Here is a 26,288-nt window from a genome sequence, read left to right on the forward strand (position 1 = left end):
AAATTCCAGTGAAAGCTGTCAATTTAGGTAGGCTTTTTAAGTGAGGCTCCCAGCTCACCTCTCCCTTAGATGGCAGCTGGCTTGCTGTCACATATATAATGGAATCTCCCTCCCTCCCCCCCATCTTGAATGTTGTAGAAATCTATAGCTTTACTATTTTAAAATTAGTTACCAAAAACTCAAACCTTTCCCCTTAGATAAAATAACGCCTCAGTCCCATTTTGGCAATTTCCTTTTCCATCATGGTAGCTGATTAGAAGCAGCCCATGGGATTGTACTAATTTGAACTAATTCTTTTATACAGAGATGATATTGGCTAGGTTCTCCCTTTCCGTCATTTCAATAGTTTCTAAATTTTACTTCTCCCTGAGCCTCTGCTGGCCACCGGCCAGATTGAAGGTCATGACTCCTTACTCATTTCCCCCTCAAACAGCCTTAGACAGCCCCTCAGGCCCGCGCTTTGTCTCTAAGATGCCCCCATCATGTTGTTTTCATGTAACGGAAGTTTGCTTTTTGTTTTATGGTCTGGGATTAGCTCAGTCCATGCATGGGGTCTGTTTCTATGAGTCCCCTTGTTCCTTGTTCCCGGGGGTCTGCCTTGGATGAGGGCTCCCATAGTCCAGATCTTGACTACTCACTCTGCATAATGGCTACCAGAGCCTCCTCCAGTATTTTGAATAAATACTATCCCTTGTCATAAAATGGAATTCTGAGAGAAAGCCTCAGTTAATAGACATCAATCAGACTTAAAAACAAATATTTTAAAGTCATATTCAACCACAAAATCATTTTTTACTTGAATTCATTGTTATCATGACTGATGGGCAAGGTTCCCCTGGACACCAGGCAGTGGTTTCAAAGACGTCACAGCGTGTAGGTTGCTTTCTGCTCACCATAGCAGACGTGCCTCAGCTATAGTTCTCCGTTGGTGCTCTATCCCCCCGAAGGTCCAGAATAGTGGAGCTGGGGTGCTCTGCAGAAAGATGCTCTGCACTGCACTTCTTCTTCCCTAAGCTCTTGGCAGCCTTGGGATTCCTCCTCTAGGTCAGGGTAAGGTGCCGCTCTCCTTGGTAATGGATTTGTTTCCCGTCTTCCCTCTGCAACTTCATAAAGATTCTATGTATATTGCGAACATGGGGGTGGGAGGATGGAGGGAGGGGCTACTTCATTGCTAAGTATTGTAAAAAGGATCAACATCATCATTAAATAAAACATATGACACCTGCAGAGCTAAGACAAATGGAACTAAATCATTGGCCCCATCAGGAGAGTCACTTTGGGAAGCTACCAAATTTCCCCTGAGAATGCTGCTGTCGCTAAAACATAGCTCTATTCAGAAATGTTTTTCCAGTCATTTCCAAGGCAAATCTCTTTACTTATTATCACACTTCCTTTAACACTACTAACAATATTCTTTAGCTTCAGAAGTGACCACGCTTACTAAACTGCTATCAAGATGTTTGACTGTTTCCAAAAATCAAACTCTCCCCCAAAGTGTGATGATTTCATTCACTGAGGATATTCAAGAATGCAGCACCTTTGGAAGGGAGTCTTTAAAAGATGGGTTCCAAGAATGTTTTGAACACGAGAAGGAGCTTGAATTAAAAGCATGGTCTACCAGGTGACCATGGCGCCATTGATGAACGAGGTTGAAAGTGTTGGAGCTCCTGCGTTTGTATTAACAAAGACATTCTACGCCGTACAGTGGTACCCGAAGCGTGTGAGGAGAAATGACGTGAGAACCAGCATGCAGAGCCTCGCCGTGCGGGTGTCCCATGTTCTCTTCTGGATGTCGAAGAGCTGGGTTGTGAGTGGACACGTGCGACTTTCTCCAACCAGTACCAGTCAGAGCCATCACAGGAAGACTCAGGATCTCCATCTGAATGCCTCGATCCTCCCCATTGTCTACAGGAAAGAAAAAATAGATACCCCTTCCAACCCAGGTCCCAGGGAAGATGTCCAGGAGCCTACTAGGGTAGCCGACCTCTGGCTGTCACCATAAAGATCAGCGCACGCTCTCCTGGCCTATGAAGGAAGTGAGTTTGGCTTAAGTAGGAACCAGCGCAGTGACCCTTGAGAAATCGTACATCCTCTTCCTCTTTTGCTTTTCTTTCTGGCAGGTTTTCATGAGAATCTGTGTTTATTGGCTGAGGGCAGATCTTTGTGTTCATAGTTAATTGAAAAGAATAAGTAGGAGGAAACGGTAGTTAAACTGGGAAGGAAAGGTTTCATTGACAAATGTGGGTGTGTCTAAAACAAAGTTTGATTTTCTTTTTTATTGGTGGACTTAATGACCTCTCAAAATAATTTTTAGTCTCATGGACTTTTTACAAATCTAATAATAACAATATGATGATGATGATGCTAGCAATCATGGCTGGCAACACTAGGGTAATCCTTTTAAAAGCAGGCTGCTCATCCATGCTTTAATATCTCTGTCCTGGGGCTTTCAGACTTTTGCACAGTTAAGGGACAGAATCTCATTTTGAACACAGAACAATTGTAAGGAAAAGGTGGAGACCTGTCAGTATTCCTTGATGGTAGAATGCAATTGAGGCTCAAGGACTTCTCCAAGATCTCAAGGCTGGCGAGCTAGGGCTGGAGGCTGGAACCAGGTCATCTCACTCCAGAGCCACACAGTCTCTGTTCTCTCGAGATAGAGCTTATCTAGCATGCTTTGTCAAGCGGAATTTTCTAAGTGGCTCTGGTCTGCACGCAGATACACTATGTCAAGTTAATGACGTATCTCTCGTTTAAAACAAAACAATATCCCTCACAGTTGTCCCCTTGTGCGTAGATGGTGGCAAATTATTGTTTGCCAAGCCTTCTATCTCCTCCTTTTCTGTGTTCCATTGAGATCATGGAAATGCAAAGTAAATAACCATGGAGTAAAATGCCTCAGAGAATATTTATTTAAGAGTATTGTTCCAGGATATGCACAAAGATAAAGACTTTATGTAATGAATGAGACTCCTGAGGCCAAATACCAAGAAGTTATATTCTGTACCCAGCGTGTCCTGGCCAGGGAGAGGTCATTACGTGCTCCCTCCCTCGGGACATGCCCTTAAAAAAGGGTCACCTTGCCAACCTCAAAGCCAGTCCTCTGAATCCACAGGGGCAGGCAGAAGCTCAAGGAAAGGAGTGCAGGAAAAACCCTGGGGCATTAGCAGTTTGTCAAAACGTCAAGGTGGGAAGCAGGCAAACTGAAATCGGTTCAAGAGGGAGGACGAAGGAGACCACAGTGTGGCCTGTGGGAGCCCGTGTGTGGGAGGTTGGACGCCGAAGAAGGGCCATCCTGGTGGCCGGGACAGAGTTCTGGAGCTGGAAGACTGGCAGCAGGGCGCTCGCTCTTCATCGCGTTCTTCAAGGGCCCAAAGAAGAAACAGCCACGTTTGCTTTTGCTGTCACTTAACCTCTACTTGAGTGGCAGGAGAGCACTGTTAGTTGTGAACCCAGTGTAATAGCTTTCCCCATCACCCTGTCCCCTGCAGAGGGAACACACGCACAGAACCCTGGTAGCCGGGTCTAGAATAAAACACAAAGCAGGAAGCACACAAATATCTCTGCATAGTTAATGATTATTGACTTCTTAAATTGGTTTAAAAAGAAAAGCTTTCTGGATGAAATACAGATTTGAAAGGATTACCAGAAAGTGCGGCCTGAGCAACTCACTTATTTTACACCAATTCCTTGCCTTTATGCATTAAGCTCCACTGTTGCCCGAATTTCCCATAAACATATATCTGCAGTGCAAATTGTTTTACCACGGAAGATGCCGTCCATGCGATCTAATGGTGTAACGAGCAGATTTTTCATAAACAGACCTGTTCATTCACCAACTGCATATGAAGTGGGCTGTAAGGTGCTTGTGAAAAAAACACCATCGGATATGGCACGATCCTTCAGGGAGCCCCGCTGGTTGTTTTACATAATAAGAACATAAAGAATTGCATTTTATTGATATGAGAACACGTTTTATTGCTTTCTCTGATTTAGCATCTTTACCAAATGTAGTGGATTAGACTCCCCATTTCATTAAAGCAAGATTACTGGCCCTGTTTCATTATCGCAGTTCTGATTCTTGGGGGAAAAAAAAGAATCTTCCACATAGCTTTTTGTTACTTAATTGTTACAGTGGGTAGTGATCATAAAATTTGCATGGAACTTTCTTGGTAGAAATACACAGCAAGCACGGCTTCTGTGTAGGGGGTGTGGAGAAAGCAAAAGGTTGTCTTTCTCATTTTTTTTATTAGATAGCTGTAGCGGGAGAAACCCTTACAGTTTACATGTGGTTGCAGGGATTTTCCGTTAATCATTCACCATTTGATTGATCATATCTGTTGTACACTGACGCTCAGGTCAGTAGGGTACCAGAGAAACACCCAATTCATAGATGGAAAGATTGAGAACGTTAGCATCAGTAACTCTCCCAGGAAGGGAAAATGTGCAGATTGAAAAGCCAAGGGGAGAATGTGAGATGCTCCTAACTTCTCATTGGCTCCTCAACCCAAGACATTCAAGCAATGGCAGTGGGTCACAATCAAAGTTTTTGCTAATTGATATAAAAAATACTGTCTTTTCGGTTTCTCCTCTCTTGTCACAGATCCAAGAAAAACCTTTGTTTGTCTCTCTCCTGAATGTTCTGTTCCACTTGGATGCCTGCCTGCTTCCAAGAGCTGATCCCTCACCTGCAACCTCCGGCCGGTCCAGGCTGCCCACAAATCCACCAGCCAAGCTGCCGCGGGACCAGAGGGCGCGTCTCCCTTTGACATAACTTGTTCCTTTTTCTGTCTACACTGGGAAAGGGGACTCTTACCCAGCAGCCAGAAACTGTGGGAGATGCTTCACAAAAGCACAGAATCTGCTTCCTGGGGGTGTTGAGGATGGAAAAAGACATCCTGTGTATGATGCTAGAACACTGCCTCCTGCCTAGAGAGGACACAGCGTGTGCCAGTTGGTTTCATTGGTTAGTAGCAGAACATTGATATCAATGCCATGATCTCATTTAATCTCCAAACAGGTTCTCAAGTACGAAGTCCCCTGAGAAGCTTCACAAACACTGAGCCCGATGTTGCTGGCACACGTTCTGATTCAGGTGGGGTGGGCTGACCGGGTTAAAACCTCCCAGGCGATTGTGACGTGCAGCCAAGGTTGAGAACCCACTGCTCCGTGAGGTTGAATGACTCTCCCCTAACTTACAGAGGAGGATACAGAGGCCCAGAGAGGTTTAATCATTTGCTCAATGTGGCACAGCCGCATGTTGGAGATGTGATTACAATCCTAAATTTTCTAAGCTCGATATCCTTCAGACAGTAGCTCCCCACCCTGGCTAAGTATTAATCATCCAAGAAGACTTTACAAAGGCTCATCCTGTACCCCATCCAACATCAGACATCTTTATCTTCAAAGTTCCCCAAAAGAATCTAAAGTGAAAACTGGATTTGAAAATGATTTCGCTAACCTGAAAATGTACCACTTACATCTGCAGTTCCTGGAGTGGGGTTAACAGCATCAGGTCCAGAATTCCACCCCAGAGCTCCCAAACCAGAATTATGGGGTAGCAGCCAAAGATTTGGATAAAGCCTTCCTGGTGACTTTTTTACGCACGGAACTAGTGTCTACGTAATGTGCCAAAGTATTTGCGTTTAGGTGGACTTCTCTCCGTCTCTCTCTCTTGTCTCTCCTCTTCTTTCCTCCATCTCCCCTCTTTCTCACTTTTCTCTTTGCCACTACCTCCTCTTTTGGTTCTTATTGTAATAATACTAATAATAATTTCTAAATTATATTTTATTTTACCTTTGTGTCCTGCAAGTATTTTTTAGTCAACAGAAGTATATAGAAAAAGATTTTCACATACACACACACGTCGTTTGTAATTGGTCTGTGTATTAAAAGAAAATGAACCCAGCTTCTTAGGATAAACTTATTCTTATACTGAAGACTTTTAGCAGAAAATTACACGTGATTCTCCTCTGTTAGCAAAGCTATCTGAGAAGTGCAGTCTCCTTCATTCTCTGGCAAGCAGAGTTGCATATATGTTTGAAATTTGTTTCATTTCTAATTTAGATTAATCTGGTTCTATCCTTCCTTTCCTTGACAATTAAGGTCAAATGGTAAGGTATTCTTTTATTTACATTTGCTGAATTCACTGATACCAGGAAGGGGGAAAGAGATTATGCAAAACGGGGACAGAAGGAAGAAAAGAAGATGAAGTTAAAAGGACAGATGGAAGATAATAAAGCAATTACTGGAAGGGATGGAGTGGAGGGGAAGAGTCAAGGAAAAAGGGAGACAGAAGAGGATGGATAGCTGAAGAAAGCTCTAGAAGATACTGAATAGTTAAGGGAGCGGAAGAGCCACATGGGATCTTTTCAGAGTTTTACCAAGTTCTTTCTTATTTGATCCTCAGACAATCCCTTTAGGGAAGCAGAACGTGTGTCAACAGACTCTCTGGGTTCAGAGAGGCCCAGGACCTTCCCACGGTGATCTCCTTAGGAGGTTGGGGGTGAGAAACCAGAATCTTGGCTTTCTGATCATTCTTTCAGTTTTGCTTTCTGTTCAAACAATCTTATAAAAAGCACTCACGGACATCGTGTCTTCCTTCAAGGTGGTGGGTCCTAAAGCAAATAGACGTCGGATGTAGCAGAGAGCACAAGGAGGGCCCTAGTTTGAGCCTGGGCTTCATGGTCTGCACCTAAATTGTCACATAATGGGACAATCCTAACTCAGAACATGAGTTAAACACGTTTTGGTTCCTTTCTCTTCCCTAATTCGGGCCAAAGCTCAAGTTCCAATCAGATGTGAAGGCTTAGTTTCAAGGCAACTGGAATTTCGTTCATGGGGAGTCAGCTGATCCCAGGAGGCTGGAGCCTGTGGGTGCCCCAGATGGCCACGGCAGTAACTAGATTGGCACAGTTGCAGGGCAGTGCCATTGCTCCCCACCATGTCAGTGCACGTTGAGGCCACACTGGGCCAAAAGACACAACAGGACGTTGATGCAGTTTACTTTATGACGTGCCAGCGATCTCTTCCTTTTCTTTTGCATGTTTGAAGGAAGAGGTGCTTGAAATTTTCTGTCTGCGTCTCTCCTCCATGGCTTAGAAATACACAGGCGGAGGCCTCGCCCTCTCATTGATTTGCATGGCACACCCTCTAGGTTGTTTTTTTTCCCCCTATTTTAGAAATGTGGGAAGCAGTTCTTCTGTAATTGAACTCGAAGTCATAACCCCCTGCATCCAGAGCTTAGAGTAGACTGAGGTGAGGGAGATAAAATGGACATGAATTTTAACCAAGGGGAGCAGAAGGCAAAGATTCCAAGTGGGGAACCCGCCTGGAGCGAGGGATGGAATTGAGAAAACGGAGAGAGCGGAAGGCTCAGACAGTTGGGGGAAACGGGAAAAGTGTACAAATAGCCTGGATAAATGTATGAAATTTCGACACGTTGTCAGGTCCCGGCACAGCAGACGCACAGGGAGCAGCACCTTCCTACCTCCCAGGCTGGCGATTTTAAAAGCCTGGGTTCACCGTCCTTGATCGTTTTATGTGCCTGCACTTCTCCTATGCTAAGCGGGGTGCATCACCGGAAAAAAACCGACACAAGATTATGGTGTTTTTCCTCCACTTATCTCTAATGTATGTTTTATGAGCCAAAAGTCGTGTCATCTGAGAAACACAGGAGTAAAAACAGGGACACAAAGATCCTGCTGTGTGTGCAGGTCTTAGAAATCTGTTTTCCTGAACAAACAAGTTAGCCGAAAGAACAAAGTCTGAAAGTGAATCATAAACTCTTGTTTTGTTAGAGCAGAAACTGTGTTTGAAAACATCGATGTTGGGTTTGGGGGCACAGATGGGCAAAGGAGGATCAGAAATTGACACTAAAGTTCCAGGAAGGAGACAGGTCAGCTGACAAGTCTGTGCTGGCTTTTCTTCTCCTTTCTTTTCTTTTTTAAAAAAAAAAATAGTTCAAAGGCAAAGATAATATAAATTTTTCAACACATTGAAAACATCGTACTCTGTTTAAGGTTTCAGATAAACAGCTTTTAACTCTCGCATAAATGAATTTAATAAATGGATAAAACATTCTTAACATAAAAGCTTTGTCAGAGGCCCAAAATGAATTTTGAATTTGGCTTCACAGGAATTAATGTAAGTGATCTGGCGATGATTTTTTTTTTTAAAGCAAATCCTAAGGCTTTATGGATTATTGAAAATTATGTAACTGAAAGAAACCCTCTGAATTGTATCTCTTTCTTTACTGGAAGATGGCTTTTTTGAATGGGAAAACAAACCACATTAAGTTTAAAAGTCCAAACACTTTGAGGCAATACTTTCAAACACTTTCTTTTCAGAACATTAACATATCTCCTGGGAAAGCTCTGGACATCTGAAGGAAACGTATGTGGCTACTTAGAATGTAAACAGACATTTAAATTACTTAAAAACTACTTAAAATTCATCTTGAACATGATGGTGTGGGGGTTAAGCCTAAAGGGCACAGGTTTCTATTTATATACACACGATGCTTGGGAGATATTCATCCATTTCTAAAAGTTAGCTGACTTTGAAAATATCCAAGAGGACCTATTCAAGCAAAAACAAAATATCGAGTAAAGCTTTAGGCAAATTATTTCAAAAGCAAAACTGAGAAGATTTTCCTTGAGTTTTAAAATAAGTGGATTATTAAAAGTTCCCAAATTTTGGATAATACATAAAAAACCCAGCAGCTTTAATTGTTTTGGAAATCCCTGGATCAAGCTCTGTGATCATTTCCATGTGCCTCCGACAGAGGAACTGATCAGTATCTGGCTAGACTGAATGAGTAGAAATATATAAAAGAACGAATTCTCTTCTTTGACTATCAGCAATAATTTTTTACTGATTTACAAAATACTTGATCAATACTGCCTCTGCATGCATGGTCACAACTAAAGGTCAAGGATATGAAAATATAATCTCAGTTCTGTGCACACTGAGTTTTCAAACAAAGTTACTTTACTAGTTTCTCATTTTGTCGTGCTCTGTCATTGTGGCACAGGCAAATCATTACTTTGCTTCCTCCTGCTGAGCGCCCACCGTGCTCAGAGGGCAGGCGGGCACGGCCGGGGGCCGGGGAAGTGCTCGCTGTTGGCCCGGGCCCTTCACCGCACGCCGGCTCCCGGGCACACGGTCCCTTTGAATGTTCTGTTTAGGTGCGGCACAGATGCGATTTTGTTTACAGGGCAATGGTCCTTCTTTTACGCTCTGCCAGGAATCCAGACTCTTTCCCAGAAATAATGCCTTTCCAAAGGGTAGATAAATATCCCCTCCCATTATATGGAGAGTTAATAAGATAACCGGAGAACTGCAGGCACACACCCAAACAGCAGCGTGGAGTGTGCCTGCCCACAGCACAAACCTGTCGTAAGGAAGACTGAGGGCATGCTGGAGTCAGCTAGGTGACCGGACAGAGCAGCCCACAGACCTGGGCCAGCGACGAGCGGCTGCTGTGAGCCCTAGAAGCAGAAGGAGCAAGAAGGCAGACGCTTGCCAGGCACCTAAGTCAGACAGCTAAGTCAGGAGAAAGGGGTTTGTGAGGAGGGCAGATGGGGAAGAAAGCCTTCACACACATTCAGCAGCTGACAGGTTGAGGTGTAGTGACAGAGAATAGAAAAGGAGTGGCTAATAAAATAGGGTCTGTTTCCTTAGAATACAGCCCAGAAAAGGAGCCAGACTCACAGCGGGGCAGCACCTGAGGCAGGCGCCCGCCCCTCCCTGCAGGTGTGGGCAGAGAAGGGGCAGCGCAGAGGAGAAGCCACCACACCTGGGACTCAGGAAGGCTCTGCCCAGGAAAGCGGGGGGAGTTCTGCTGTAGAGGATGAGAAAGGATTTTCTAGATGTAAATGTGAAGGTTAAGTGTGTTCTTGGCATAAATCAATGAAAGGAAAACACACACCTGGGGCATCATGAGAATTTCAGGGTAACTGGAGGAGGGGTGTTATGTGGGGAAAGGAGGGGGATGGGATGGGATACATGGAGAGAGGAGATTCACGGGGAGTCTGGGTCAAGACTGTGAAGCACAAAATGAAGTCTTGTGGCATTTGGATTGGCTTCTGTGGAACGTGGCTTGTATGTATGTGTGTGTGTGTGTGCGTGTGCACACACATGCATGTATGTGATTGTATTGATGCTTATTTCATTAACTGAGAATGAGAATAGAGATGGAGGAGCAGACTCAGAGGGAAAGGTAACGATTTCAATTTGGGGCATCTTCCATTTGAAATGCTTTGGACCCTCCATGCAGACATGACCAGAATCCAGATGGAATCAAAAGTGTAAGGGAGTCTTTAACAAAATAAAAACCCAGAGTAGTCCAGGCTGGCACAGGCAAGGGAGTGTCCAGGTGGGAGGGGCAGCCGGAGCCCAGGACTGAGTCAGCTCCCCTGGGAGGAGCACCCTTCTCACTTGAACCCGGTTGTGCCCACAGCAATATTTCTCGTTTTCCACATCACTCTACAGCGCGGCTAAGAACAGCCCGGATTATCTGAACAGACATAATCCAAGGTGAATAAAGGACTCACCAGAGAATATTCCTGGGAGATTTCCATTAAAAATAATCAGTGTCACAAACACTGTTTAACATCCTTATGTCATCAGTTCTGAGCACACATTGATGGTTTACGTTTTGCCGTCTCTGAAGTTCACATGCACCTGCGAGGCTCTAATGGCCAGGCAGCCCTTCCCAACCACGTGCGACGTGACCTACTATTCCGATGGCGTGATGAGGCAATGAAAACCCCTCAATATTTCAGTCAACCAAACACTTCATGGATAAAAAGTCTCATTTGATAAAGGTAAAGGGGTGGATTCATCAAGGGCAATAGAAGTCTTGAAAGTTTGTGTGCTCCATAGAGCTTATAAACACACCAAACAAGAACAGATAGAGACGCAAGGAGAAACAAAGAAATCCATAGGCAGAGATTTTAATACCTCTCTCTCCATAATTGATAGGAAAAAATAGAAAATTGGTAAGAACATGGAAGATTTGAACAACCCTACCAACCAACTCAACCTAGTTGACATTTATTGACCAATCAGAATATACAGTGTTTTCAAATGCACACAGTACCTTTACCAAAACAGACTATACTTTTGATCGTAAAATAAATGAAAGTGTATTTTCATACAAAGACATGCACAAAGATGTTTGTAGTGGGTTACTTTGTAATATCCAAACTGTGGAAACAACTCCAAACCCCATCAAAGGTGACTGGATAAACAGGCTGGTCTGTCCGCACAGTGGACTCCTTCTCAGCCACAGACAGACGAACTGCTGTGTGCTGCAACGTGGGTGGATCTCCCCGTAACTCGGCTGCAAGAAGGAAGTCAGATAAAAAAAGAACTTGTATGATTCCACTTAAACAAAATTCTGGGAAATGAAGATTGATCTATAGAGAAGGAAATCAGATCCACATCTTCGTGGGGAGAAAGGTGGGGGTTGAAAGGAAGGATGCCAGGGACGTATCACCAAAGGGCATGAGGAAGCATTTGGAGGTGGTGGACAAGTTCATTTTCCTGACTGTGGTGATGGCTTCACAGACATACACATATGTCAAAACTTATCAAACTGTACAGTTTAAGATATTAAAAATCTCAATAGGTAGAAATTAGGAACCTGAAATGAAAAGAAAGTCTTATCTCATCGTTTAACCAGCAGTGTTTTTCTTCCTTTTCTGCAGGCACGTGAAACGATGGTAGTAAGGGGCGTCTGAGACTCAACAACCACAGGTCTGCGTACTCTCCCCTTACAGATCCCTTGTAACCGGTGTCTGAGAAGACAGGGACTTCACAACCTACTTGACCATGGAATGGATTTTTCAAGTAACAGGCAGAAACCGTTGGGTAGAGGGATAACGAAAGATCTGCAGAGAAAGGGGAATCTGGATTGCAAAATAGAAGTGTCTTTTCAAGACACACAGGTGTTACCCCAACTTCTGCTTGTTGGCTCTCCTCGAGTGCAGTTAACTCGCCGAATGCAACACCATGGTTTGACTTGTCCACTATTATCCAAGACTTTCAGTACAGCAGCAGAGGCCTCATTTGATTCTGCTAGGTTCTGGAACTCGGAAAGATTTTGCAGCTGGAAGTTCGGGTCGGGAGCCATCAGTTTAGAGAGGCAGTTAAAACCTACTGAAGTTATAAATCCCCCAACTCAGGGAGGGAGGGATTGGAAGAGAGACAAACTCAGAACCCCAAGGAGGACAAACATGACGTTTCTACAAAAGGAGCCTTCTAGGTCCTTTCATTAGACACAAGACTGTGATAGGAGAGAGTGAAGACAAGATAACGGATGGACACAGAATGAGTGGGACAACTGCCTTGCCTTGTCCAACCCTCCCCATGCGCTGAGGGATCCATGGCCCACGCTGTGCGTGTGCGCACATGGATGGCTTATGATTACTAGAAATGACGTGTTACCTGTCTAATGCATCATATTAATAGCTGATAACAAAGTAACACTACGTGATTTTCCCTGTTACTATAATAACGCTTCAACTTTTAAGAAACGCATATCTTTTCTCTCTCTAAGAGTTAAGACATCTTGCAAACAAAACAAAAGAATACAGATAAACATCAAATGAAAAATCCAGTGGAATGGAAAGCAGGACAAAGCAGCTAAGTGTGTAAATTAAACACCAAACGTTAAGCTTTGTGGCCGCCATGGGGAAGCGGGACACACGGTGCGGCCTGTACCATGTGAGACAGGGGAGCAGGTGGCAACTCCCGAGAGGAGAAGAAGGCTTTTCTCCTCTGCTACTCCCGGCCCTGAAGATTCGGATGCTAAATTGGATAATCTTATCGCAACAATTTCACAACAAATGCATAAATAGTATTCATTTGCAAGTAGCTTGAAGCAATTTTTAATAAAAATCAGACATAATACTAAGGTATAATTTCATTACAGTGTTAATTTTATCTGGTCATTGATTGGGTCCAAAGGAGGAACTTAGAATATCTCCATTAGAGCGTCCTTTAGGTTCTCTTCCTCAGCGTCATTTTCCTGAAAGCAGGCTTCGGATAGCAGCCGGATGGCAGAAGATGACAGTCGCGGTCCTAGCGAGGAACACAGATTCCTTTAATCACAGGTTGGGGACAGACACATAAATCTGAGCTGCCAGATAAGCAGAGGTGGAGTTAATTCTTCCCTTAAAAAGTTAGGGAACCCACAGCAAGGCTACCTTCTGAGGCCCAACGGTGGGCTGTGGGGGCAGCTGATTGCAAAACCATAATTTTTCTCACATAGCAGTGCGGGGTCTGTCCCAGAACAGGAACTCTCATTCCGTGGGGAATTCAGAGTTCTCTGAGGCAGAGCAGTGCTTCTCTCCAGGTTGTCTCCCGGCCACCTCCGTCACTGCTACCTGGAGTCCTTGCAAGGAAAGCGGACTCCTGGGCCCTACTCCACACCTGCTGAATGGGAATATTAACACCCAGCTGCCTGAAAGATTCAGGGGTCTGTGGTTTAACACGCTCCCCAGCTGTTCATAGACATAGGAAATTTGATCACTATGGCCAAAAAGGTTATAACTCACAAAAAAGTCTCAGAGCTGGTGCTGCCATTTAGGCAGAGATGGAAGCACCCATCTTCCTTCCATCCCCTGTTTCTATTCCTTTTCGCTCTTCCTTATCTCCATTTCTTCCTTCCTCATGCATTTATTGAGCAACTACTGTATTCCAGGCCCTGCGTAAAGTGCTCAGGCTACAGAGACGAATGAAAGATGGTCTCAGCTCCTTGAGCCACATGATGTCCAATATGACTGACAGGAAGAGTTAACTACAAAAGAAAGCCCATGAATGGACTGAAATAACCTGGTCCACGGAGGTTTTTGATCCTTATCACTTAAACGTTGGAGACTATCCACTCCAGACATCTTTGCTTTGACATGACGAGTTTCAGTCCATCTTTTTGAAAATAGATAGAAACTAGCACCATTGTCTCTTGTAACCATTGCTGGTCCAGGAAATAAAACTCTGAACTGTTTCTGTGTCAAGTTCCAGTGTAAAGAGCCTAATGCAGTCTAGGCTGTGTCAAAAAATTCAAAATCCAGGTGCCCTTCGCCCGAGCTGTGTTATGGAACCAGTGTCTGGGAGAGGCGAACCTCACAGAGTCTCCCTGAAACTCTGCTTGTTGGTGTAAAAAGAAGAGAGGGGTTACAGAACTTAAGCTCCAGGACATGGTGGGTATCGTGAAAATTTCACTTTGAATTCTTATAAGGTGCAATTCATAGACTTCAGAGACTCAGTCAATAGCAGACGTTTCTTGCACACCCATTGTTTTCCAGGCACCTTACAAACCTCTGGGAATTCAAAAATAAGTAACAGTTACTCTCCTCCCTTACGGAGCTGAGGATCTAGCGACGGAGGCAGGTGAGCGCACACCGTGCACATACAAACTCGGCTCCTCTGAAATCTCTATTGGTCATGACCACATATTGGTGTTTATTTCTATTTCTCCTTGAGCTCGGTTTTCCTTCTGCTTCCGCCCTCCCCTCTCACTCCTCCAGAGAAGGGTGTCAGTGCAGTGGCTCAGCTGCTTGTGGAGCCCAGGGCAGCTCCAGCGGGGAGGCAATCGGCTTGTGCTGGGCAGTCATGACTAGTGTGATGCCTTCCAAAAGGATGGCCTCACTTTCTGACCGTATTCTGGTATTTCTCTGTGGGATTGCAAAGGAAGTATGGAGGTTTCAGAAGCAAAGCCTCAAATTGTTAGCCCAACATTTAAAAGTTGATGATCCTCGAAATCAGACAGTGCCTCTGTACAACAGGAGGCCAGGCTGAGCCCTGGCCTGCTCCAGATGCTCTCATTCCACAGGAGAACGACGCCCGGTGGGCGGTCAGGGGCAGAGAGGAAAGTGCGCCTTCCTTGGCAGGTTTCATGCCTCTTCCTCTCCACTTATACCCGCTTCCAACACACTTCCCCAAACTATCACGTAATTGCTGAGAAATCTGTCTGCCTTCATGGCACAGACGGCACCCTTTTTCTCTCTTCATTTTTCTGCTTTCGTTCATTCTTTCATTCATCTATTTCATAAATATTTGAAGGCCTTCCAGATGCCAGGCCAATGTGCTATTCAGCTGGCACGTGACGGTATGGCCATACTCTTGTAAAATACCCCCTCCCTTAGCATGCTGGGTGCCCAGCTCCTGCTGGACAGCACAATCCCAGTGCCTCCCAGAATCCTAAACATCTCATCACCACGATGCACATCCTCAGAATCCCGTCTCTACATCTGCCAATTGACAGAAAAGGAGACTAAACTCGCAAAGTTTGGGGGTCGTGCTGCTGCCAGCATCGAAGATCCATGCTGCTTCTCAGTGCAGAGGAGATTCGAGGCAGACAGATGGAGGTAAAAGAAAAGACAAACTAATTAGCTTGTCAAATTCTTCTAGATAGCGCAAATGCAGTAGACTCTTTTATAACGAGGCATCGTTCCCCAGTAACGTGGAGCTTCCTTTACCCTGATTCTCTCCATGGACCGGTTTTTGTTCCAAAGGTATTTGTGAATTAGCACAGATTTCACAACAGTTCTATAAGATGGATACAGGAACATTTTGCGACACTAACTAGGTCAGATTACTCTTAAATTTGTATGTATGTCGGTCTCCATGTTACAAGGATGAGGCAGGCTACCAATTTTTCACATGGGAATGTAATGGATATTGAATGCAAAATTGTGAATTATTTTTAGTAAAAGTGGTTAAGAGTTTTTATTAAGTTTTCAAAGGTACATTTCGGCTTGTTTGAATGTTTTCACGCAAAATTTTGTTATTCATTTGTTTATGGTTTGTACCTTGCAAAACTGTCATGAGGAAGATTCCTGTGCAAATAGTCCTCAAACGAACTTCTAAGGCGACTGTTCTGACCCCGAACAACATGCTTCTATTTTCGATTTTATTTAAAATATTCCTGCATTGAAAAATTTGAAAGGACTAAAGAAATAATTTGTGGATCCAGCTACTGATTTAAATGAGAAGTGTTACAAAAATGATAGACATTTATGTGATAAAATTAAAATACTCTTATATTTTCTGCAACAATAATGATTCATCCCATACATCCACATTGCGATGTTGAACATGATGTGCAGAACTCATGGTTTATTTTCAAATCTATGAATTGCCTTCAGAATTTTACTTATAATTTCAGTTTCTGTTGCGTCAGCAGTGTGATGTTTGTCCAAACGGAAATAACAAAAACTGCCTAAAAAAACTAAAAACTACAAAGACACAAGAAAGATTGGCTAATGTGTTATTACTGTCAGAAGAACTCAAATTATGTGAAAAATTTCTTCATTATGGCACCGTAATTAGTGAATTTTTTGAAATATAGGCAAGGGAAATGGTATGAAATAAACACATAAGAATTTATTAATATTGTATATAATTATTTTATTACTCATTCAAACAGCTCCAGTCCATCCACAGAATATCTGGACCTCTGCACGTTTAATTATAAAGATGTATCTGTCAAAGTAGAGGGTAGCTTGCGTTTTATTTAGCAGTTTGTTAGTGGCTTGGTCCATCTGGGCTGCTGTAACAAAATACCACAGAAAAGGTGGCTTATAAGGAGCAGAAATTTGCTGCTCACAGTTCTGGAGGCTAGAAATTGAGAGCAGGGTGCCAGCGTGGTAGGGTGAGGGGGTCTCTTCTGGTCGCAGACTTTTCGCTGTGTCCTGGCGTGGTGGAAGTGGGAGGGAGCTCTTGGGGCCTCTTGTACAAGGCCACTAATCCCATTCATGAGGGCTCTGCCTTCATGCCCGCCGTACCTCCCAAAGACCCCACCTCCTAACACCTTCACATTGGGCGTTAGGATTCCAACAGGTGAATTTGGAGGGGACCCTCCGAGGTCAGGGGTGAGCCTGGATGAATGAATGCTCAGCCTTCCGCCAGAAGTGATGCTCTTGTCGAGTCTAGGCCTTGTTTTGGTGGAATTATCAGGGAAGGGGTTTGAAGAATTCTTTGTCTGTTGAAGTTTTCAATGATTTAATTCTGTTGTTTAAAGAACTAGAAGGCCTCCCGCAATTTTTACTGCAGTTTCTCGCTCCAGTGGTCAGCTAAGTTTTCAGGTGTTTGGGTACCTAGGTAAACCAGGGTAGCACGAATCCAGACAATTATAATCCACGCAGAAACGGTGCCAAAATAATGAGACTCTCATTTCATTTCTCCATTTTCATAGAAAGAAACCAGGTTATCAAAGACAGGGCATGCTCAGTAATTTAGGCCTAAGAAATTTGACATTGAGAAACAGTGTAGGGAGAAATAAATTTCCCCAAACATTCAGAGAAGCACTCTCTCGAGACCTCAGTCTGCTCACAGAGCATAGTACCTGCACGTAGTAGGTGTGCGTGAACAAACAGAGGAGTGGGTGAAACGTATTTGCACATGTGCGTGACTTCAGAGAATAACTAGAATGACTGAATTCTGAAAACAGCTTGAAATTAGCTGGATGTTAAAGGTGAAGGGAGAAACTCTGTACCTAGAGCAATTTGGCACCTCTCAGAGTAACCGTGTGACAAGGGTTTTATTTGGAGCAGTTTGAGGAATCCAACCTTTTCCTCCCTATAGTCATGGCCACTGGGAGGCCCAAGTAGGGCAGGGAATAGGTGACGCATCAAAAAAAAATTTTTCCCCTTTTTCTTCATCTTCTTAGAGTTTTCCGTTCTCATCACTACATATGTGGCCACTTTTAGAAAACTCTTTTGAGTTCGTAAGTAGCATCTTCCAGAATTCAAAGGCAAAAAGGACCGGGATTCCCAGTTTCCAACTGGATCCTCATCAGTTTAAAGAAATGAATTTTCTCTAAAAATTCACCTAGATTTTCCGGTGACTAAGGTGTTTCTAGGTCTGAGGAACACTCTTTGCAAAGCTTCCCTTCATAGGTCTCAGATTATAACGATTCCACTTAGCACACTGGCTTGGAGGTGGCACAGTAATTTACAAATGAACTTTGCTAACTTACAAACCAGCAGTGGACTGAAACAAGGAGAATTCAAATTTTATTTTTTAAAAACATCAAAGTAGGCATGCCTATACGACCAGCACTCATTAATGTTAAGTAAAGGGTAACTTGTTAAACTTTAAAATGGCGAAGGTCAGTTGAGCATCGCAGGACTGTCAACATGATAGTAACTCGGCATCTTTAAAATAAAAATCAACACTAGCCGTATGCAAGCTTCCCTGAATCAGCATCTCTTCCAGCTTTACCGTGTGTACACAGGACACCTCACTGCCCTGAAATCTGTTTTCCTTAAGTCAGTTCCTTTGCCCTGTGTATTCATTGCTTCCTTAAGAAGTTCTAGAACCATTTTGACAAATCCCACTGCTTATGAAAGGGAGTCCCAGTACGGCATTTCCATATTATATGAAAAAAGTGCCCGAGTAAGAAATTAAGGAATAAAATGACTGGAAATCTAGGAAGTCTCATGGAAGTCCCAGTGGCCAGATCCGACAGCTTTTGTGAACTCAGAGCAGTCTTGCATCTCATTTCACACGCGCCTCATTTGCTGCTGAATCTTTCATAGTTCTTTAAAACAAAACTATTATACTGGGTCTAAAGCCAGGATGAACACTTACTAATGAGTCTATATCCCAAAAATTAGATTTAAAATTTTAATCTTGACTGACTGTTACGTGTAACCTAAGTCCAATAAGGGTCTCTATTTAAAAAAAAAAAGTCTGAAGCGTTATGCAGCTTTGGCATAGGCAGAGAAAGTGCTGATTTCCTATGCAATTATGAGCTCCCATTCCCCCCTCTTTCGGAAAATTAACATATTATGTAAATTATTTTACAGATATGGTGCAGATATCATTAATAAAACATGAAAGTGGGATCTGTGTTCCCAATTAGCATTTTCATTGTGTTTCCAGTCCAGTCTTGGCTTACAGCTTTCTCTACCTTGTGAAAAACTGTGTCGCCGTCATCAGAAACCTTCTCTACTTAATAATTTCAGCATGAAAAGTGTCTATGCTGAAGAGCTGGTTGAGGAGGTCAGATGAAGGGTGAGGGAGGGGACCGAGGGAGGAAAGTCTCCCCAGCCTATCCTGGTCTCTACACTCTTTGCAAAGCCACTTGTGCACTCCTCATGCTTTCTGGCTGACGACATTACGGGCCTGTTTATGGACTCTCTGAGCAGAAGGTCGACTTTAGATACGGGAGAGTTGACTCTCTCCTAGTCAGTTGAAATATTGTTTGGTGGCTGGATTCAGAATTGTCAGCACAGCGGGGTTTGACCTTCCACGATTTGTTCTCGGGTATTTGTTTTTGAACAGGCGATGCGAGTTTTCTGTTTCAGGAGCGAGGTCTCTGGTAGGCCACTGCGGAACAAGTATTCGTTTCTGCTGTTGCGGACATTTAAAACCAAAGATGCTTACTTCAAAGCAGCCCTCATCTCTCTGTCAATAGGCACATACTGCTTCAAAGGAAAAGCAGTTTTTTTAAAAATACCGGTGGTGTAGTAAGTGTCATACGTCTTAACGAGGCGTCCCATAGATGAAGCAATGCTGATAAACTGCACAGAAACCATGGGAGGAAAATTACTTTGGAAGTTACCTCCCAAGCATGCATTCTAAAATTAATTTCTCAGCCTAGTGGAAACAATACTGCTAATAATTAAAAGGTGCGTGTTATCAGGGGGCCAAATAAGAAAGGAATTTACATCTCTTAGCTCAGATCAACTCGGATGAAATTATGTAGATTATTCGGCAAGAAAGCGGCCCGGCTGTTGCCTCCATTAACTAGATTAGGGAGGGAATGTGGTGGCAACTGAGGGCTGGGGGTGAATGAACAAAAGCCAGGCGTCTGACAACCCAGCCCAGCTGCAGCACTGAACGCACGCAAGGACTGTTGACTCTGCCTTGCTCTCTGAGCTCCAGAGAGAAAAGGTGGGCCTAGCTACGGACAAAATGCCTGTCTCCTCTCAGGTCTCGGAATTCCCATTTTTGTTGTCAATCACAAGTAACCCTTTGCGATGCCGTCAGCAGCTCATAGGTGAGGACACACCTGTGAAACCCTCAGTTGCCCAACAGGTAAATTTCAAGCAAAAAGAACACATCTGACCCACACCTGCCGCCAGTGTCCCGTTCACCACGTCTTACAACACTCTGAGGATGCAGCGGCCCTGCACTCTCTCCCCCTCACACTCTCCCTGAGACTCGAGCTGCATTTAGTTTTCAAATATTTAACTGTAACCTGTTTAATATTTAGTAAGTCTAAAGGAATAAAAGATGAATTATTGAAGAGATTAATGTTTTTAAAGCCAAAAAAAAGTCACAGCCATGCAGCTTTGTTTCAAAAACTCATTTCACAGGCATTAATTTTTTAATAAAATACTGATTGTGCGATGAAGTACAGTATTTCTAATAAGCCCCAACGTTCAGTGGGAAGGGCGTTCTTATTTTCTTGGGCTAAATGCAGTCTGAGTTGAATTCTCTCCTATGCAGTTCCAGAAACTATTGAAAAAAATCGAAAGGGGTAGACTCTCCATTTTTCTCCTAATTTGTAACCTGAGTGAACATTTGAAACCCTATGATACTGGAAACCTCCCTTGTGAAGGGGAGGATGTATCTTTTCAGACCATAATTCAGCAGACAAAGGGATCACCGTTAGGAATTGTGTTTTCTGGGGGCAAGAGGAGAGGGAGGGAGCCAGGGTGGTGAATTCAAGCAGAATCAATAGGTGGGGCTTTGTTAATAGAGAAATCTAGCGCAGGAGCCAGCACAGATGGCGGAGTGGGGGAGGGGTGGGCATCTGGGAGGGAAGAGAAGGATGGTGGCTAATCTCTCCCCCCACCTTTTTCTTCTTATAGATGTAATTTGCAATATCATCTTGTATTTTCTTTTGTATCTGTGGTTGAGAAAAGGCCTGATCCTTGCATCCACCATTGCACCTCACAGGCACTCCTTAGTAATGCTTCTCAGGGAGTGGGTATTTTCAGCAGTATGTGGAAGTAATTTTAGAGAAGGCTCCATTGCATATTGTCTTAAAATGAATATTATAGACAGAGGCATAAAAGGAAGGCAAGTGAACCAGCTGTGATTTGGAGAACATTGACAGAATTGAGACTAGAAAACATTGTCACTGGGAGAAATTTTCGAGGTTATAAAATCAGACTGGAAAAGAGGGAGAGAGAACCTCGGATCCAGAAAAGAGGTTAAATTGTTTTAACTGGAAAAGGAGAAAAGAGTAAGTCCTCATGGCACACACTGCAAAGTGCACTCTCTGCTTAGTGACAGTTCGTGGGGATTGATGCCCACCCCATTGCAGGCAGCATTTGTCAAGTTTACAAGTCCTCCTGAAGCTCAGAAGCAAAGGTAGCTGACTGGTGAGGGTCTTCTTCAGGAAGGGACTGGATCCTGTGCCCCTGGGCTGAGAGGCTCCAACTATCCCAGACGAGAGAGCTTCTGTGCTCTTGGGGACACCATAGCCTGCGCTGCTCTTAAGAATCTTTTAGAAGTGCTGAGAGCCATGTCTGTGTTATTCCTAAGACAGCGCTAGGTACCGGGTGGTGGACATTACATTGGTGAGAGAGAGAAAAAAGACAGGATAGCTCTGGAAAAGTGGGAAGTGACTTTCGAGAGATTCTATTTCAACAAGCTGGATGCATTTCTTTTGTGTTTATACTTTTGAAGGAATGGAAATTAGCTGCTAAGGTGGAGGGCAGTTGTAGTTTCAGACAGAAACACACCCTCCTGTGCTTAGCTTTTCACTGAGAAGATTCAAGACAGTGAAAACTCTTTTTTAAAAACATCAATACCTTCTATTTACAGAGCTTGCAAAAATAGTTTGAAGTCCAAAGCAATAATAGCCAATGCTTTAAAACTCTACACCTGCAAAATAAACTTATAAAGATCTTTAAAAACTTAGGTCAAAGGTCCAGAAATGTCTTTCTGAGTCTGCTGTCTCAAGTTTGTTTTGTTTTGTACACATGGAGGTAGGTATTTTAAATGACTCATGAGGCAGTTTTTATGGCAACTCTTACAATCTGATCTGACCTAACCTACATTTTTGCTTGAGATAGATTTCTAGAGATTTTTTTGATGATTGCTTTGGTCAGTCATGTATTTTATTTTCCTGTGGTGCAACTTGTGTATTTTAGAGAAAGGAAATTCTCCCAGGATAAGGATTATGTTATGAGAAATCGCTCATTGCAAATGTTTGTGACTAGTTTTAGATTTGCATAAATCTTTTCAAGCAACAGCATTTTACTTGAAGATTATCAAGACTTTCAATCAAATAAAATGTTTTTCCATTTTTGGGGGGTAAAGGTAGCAAGATTGGGGAGATTTTTCATACAAAGCCCTTGTTACAACACACACACATACGTCCTTGTTTTTATAAAATAGTTTATTTTTAAAAATCTTTGGGAAGCCTTAAGGTGCTTGATGGGTTTGTCTTACCTGGATGTGCCCATTGTGAGTCTGCTCATGCACAGACAGAATCAAGAACCCACTTTCGTCACGCTGAGCCCTGACCGTCATGTGACACAGACACCACACCACATGTTTCCGCTTCCGCAGCTCTCCACGCAAATCCCCACGACTCTCAACAGATGGCCTCCTCTCCAAATTTACGGAGATGAACATTCCAGGTTATCTGCTCTTCTGCGTTCTCCTCCACTGATTTTCGCCTTTCTTAGTTGCATCCTCTTCACGCATCCTTTCCTGTCCAGCTAGGAGCATACCCCTCTCCAAGGGTGGCCGTCTCTGTCCTGTTGTCCATGTTGCCCCTAACCTTCTCCACAAGGCCTACCGTGTGCAAACGCATGCCCCATTTCACCACCACCACTCAATCCTTAACCATGTGCTATTTGACCTCTAGCCCCACAGCTTAATTGAAACTCCTCGTGAAAATCATTAATATGCTTAAAATCCTCTGGTGCTGTTTTCCCTCTTTCTTCCTTGGCTTCCTCTGTCCTCCCTTCAGCCCTCAGTTTCACGTCCCACACCCATTGCTGTCCAACTCCCACCTCCATCACTGTGCTGAAACTTCTCAGGGACCCAGATCCAATGGACTGTTCCCCTGATGTGGGAGTGGGTGACAGAGTGTGGCCTGACCCCAGGTGAAAGACTTCCACCGTGCTGAGCCATCACCTCCCTCTGCCTCCATGACCCCAGATGGGCGTTTTCCACCTGTCTCAGGATAGCCATCTCCATCTGTTTTGCTTAGTCTTCTCTTCCTTCTTGAACAATAAATATGAGCATTTATTGCCCGTTCCCTCTTCGTTTCTCAGCCCATCTATTTAGAGTCAGGGATGGGCATCTACAGGGCACCTGTGCTCAGTCTCGGAGGTGTTGATGCCATGCAAGCTGTGCAATCCTGCCTCAGTGAGACACGCCAATAAGAAAACGGTCCCTCAGGCTGTAGCGAGAGAGAAGTGCTATAACCGGCGTACAGAGCACGTGGGAGCACTAAACGGTACCGGCAGAAAGGGGAAGGGAGGAGGGATTTTTTTTGTCTCTTTCACAGGGACAAAAAGAGCGCTGTCTTCTAGGATCTCCAGGGCACTCAGTGTGGCTGGAGCAAGAGGGGAAGGTCAAGAGCGGAGTGGACAAGGCAGAAGACCGGGTGCAGACAAGATTGGGGTGCATTTTACACAGCTTTTAAAGCAGGTGGTACTTTAGCCTGGGTCACTGAAAGGTTTTTAAGCAAAGGAGTGAAATAATCCTATGTACATTTTAGAGCTTGGACTCTGATAGCTGTGTAGAAAACAGGCTGGAAGGATCCAAGTGAGAAAGCAGGCCAAGAAGGCAAGAGGCAGTTTGAAAACTTGCAGTAAAGTAAGCAGAAGAGGGTCGTCAGAATCAGCATCATGGAGCCAAGAGGCCCACTAGTAATTTTTCACTACTAGTTATGCTGGCAAAATTGGTCAGTCTTTACTGGTAACTTTGATAGAAAAACCCCAGGGTGGGTTCTGATTTGCCTGCATTTGGTCCTGTGGTGAGAGTGGAGTCACTTTGATGGAACAGCCCGCAGTGTGGCTGAGCTGTGCTAGGGGGCAATGTCAGTCGTGTCTCTACCACATGGAAAGTGCTTCCTTCAGAAGAGTTCTTCTGTTAGCAGAAGAAGAGGAAACAATGCTGGGAAATCTAAAGCAAAGTATATCTGTGACGTATCTTTTTTCAATCAGAAGCACTTCTCCTGAGTTTCTGGTTGGCTGCATGAAGATGTAAATATAAATGAAGGGATCTGTCAAAAAATGAATTTATAATCTTCTCAGTGAGAATCTACAAAAGGTTTTTCCACAAAATTTTTGAAGCCAATATAAATAAATGCATCCACACCACACCACACGGTTCCGTGACTGTGTGCATAGCTGTATCTGCAAATTCCAAAAGTCAGATGCCTTCCTCCCTCAGAGCAGAACTTTTCTAACTTCTGAGAGCTTTCTAGAAACAAAGGCTCCTTTTGCCCCAACGCTCTTCCATCTCTAGAAGAGAGTGTGATCGTCATCATACTTACCAATCCTTTTAAGTTTTTTGCTTTGCTTTGTGAACTCCCAAACTTGTTCATGGGGTGGCAGCAGAAAGAGGAAGTGGGAAGAAGAGAAGAAATCTTCAATAACAAAAGTTGTCTGAAAGTGCAAGCTTGTGTAATATAGCGGTAGGAGTGGGAAGCATCAGTTTTACCTTCATTCCACCAATAATATTTGAGCCCCTCGTCTATTCCAGTGCTTTCCAGGCTACAGATACAGAAATAGTGAAAGGTCATCTGCTATCATGAAATTCACTTCTAAGGTGACAAACCTGTACATTCTCAATTATAGTACAACACCAAGTGCTTTGAAAGAGGACCAAGAGAAAAAAAGTTCATGAAAAATCTTTGTAAGTCCCAATCCAGGAATCTGTTTGTTATAAACATGTATTGAGCTGTGGGAGAAAAATAATAACAGTTATACATAATAAATGAGTAAAACGATGCTTTATGTTACATGACGTACAAATCACTTTAAGTCAAACTACCTCATTTGGTTGGTACATGTGTGAGAAAGGACAGCTTTGGGGGCCACCAGTAGTTCATTTACCTATTTCCCATATTTCTGACACTAAGGCAGATGTTGGGATTCTGGAAATGCATCAGTCATGGTTCCTACCATCAGAGAACTCATAGTCTGTCGAAAGAGAGAGAGACAGAGGGTGAGAGAGAGACCCACTAACTAAAACCTAATGTGACATGTATTACAGAAGTCACAGTACAATGTGATGTGTGTGATAACAGACACATGCAGAAGCATCCTGGTCCATGAAGGGGAGAGCACTTGCCTTTGCTTAGACCATACAGAAGATCATTTAGTGGAATTTGACCTTGAAGATTGAGTGAGTGTTCATGAGACGTGTTCCCCCTCCTTGAGAAGGGGAACTCGAGCCTAACACCAGAAAACACCAGAACCTACCTTTGAGGGAGACTCAATGGGTAGGAAGTCTTCAGATGCGGATGTCTCTGAACGCGTTGGTTGAGAATGTACAAGTCTGTTGAATCAATATATGGAAACTAATATAACGTTCTATGTCAATTATATCTCAATAAAAACAAAACAAAACAAACAACAGATCTTCATCTTAGCCATATTTATCAAGCAGAAGATTGCAGCAATTTTGGTGCGGTTTAGGAGGCAGAATTCCTTCATGCTCTTGCCTCACTTGGAGGGTCCCTGCTGACGTTGCCACGCTCACTAAGGTCCACAGCTGAATGTGAAACCAAACTCTTTTACAGAAAGCTGGGCAAGCCCACTATTCTCCCCAGTATCTGGAGAAAGCTGAATTTGACAATTTGAGTTAATGGCTGAGCAAAGTTAGGAGACTTAAGCAAGGCTTTTTGCTTCCTCCTCCTCCGTCTCTGAAACCAGCTTCAGGGCAGCCACCCAGCACATAGGGCATCACAGCGAGCCGGCGCTAAGAGGCCAGCCTCGATCTGCTTACTGAAGATCTTCTCATCTGTAAATGCCAAGTGATCGGGCCGCCTGCCAAAATGATTTCACGAAAAAGAGGAAGAAGAGTGGCTGATGGGTGTCTGTGTGCTCCCGATAAGGCACAGCCCCCCTGCCCACTAGTAGAGCCAGGCCTGAAAGTCCAACCCATCAGATAGAGTTTTGTCCACCTGTGGCATGTGGTAGGGTGGCTCAGGAGGGGCTGTGAGTGTGTGTGAGTATAGGTGCATGTGCGTGGGTGTGTGTGACAGACAGAGATAGAGAACAAGAGAGGGGACTTTGAGCCAAAATTCCATCCTCCTTTGGGCAGACCTAGAGGAGGAACAGACTCGAGCC

The 26,288-nt window shown here is 43.8% G+C and overlaps 2 long non-coding RNA genes across 2 annotated transcripts; one reads left to right on the forward strand and one right to left on the reverse strand.

Annotated features, from left to right (window-relative positions):
• Positions 1–772: 772 nt before the first annotated feature.
• LOC124241163 (uncharacterized) lies at positions 773–7,006 on the reverse strand. The gene is made up of 2 exons (XR_006889132.1): positions 6,586–7,006; positions 773–1,905 (listed from the first exon to the last, which is right to left on the reverse strand). It is a non-coding gene; the product is annotated as an uncharacterized LOC124241163 (long non-coding RNA).
• A 2,354-nt stretch (positions 7,007–9,360) lies between these two features.
• Positions 9,361–13,805, forward strand: LOC124241138 (uncharacterized). The gene is made up of 3 exons (XR_006889117.1): positions 9,361–10,539; positions 10,676–10,829; positions 11,715–13,805. It is a non-coding gene; the product is annotated as an uncharacterized LOC124241138 (long non-coding RNA).
• Positions 13,806–26,288: the final 12,483 nt, after the last annotated feature.

The sequence above is a fragment of the Equus quagga genome, chromosome 6 (assembly GCF_021613505.1).
Source record: "Equus quagga isolate Etosha38 chromosome 6, UCLA_HA_Equagga_1.0, whole genome shotgun sequence".
Lineage (NCBI taxonomy): Eukaryota > Metazoa > Chordata > Mammalia > Perissodactyla > Equidae > Equus > Equus quagga.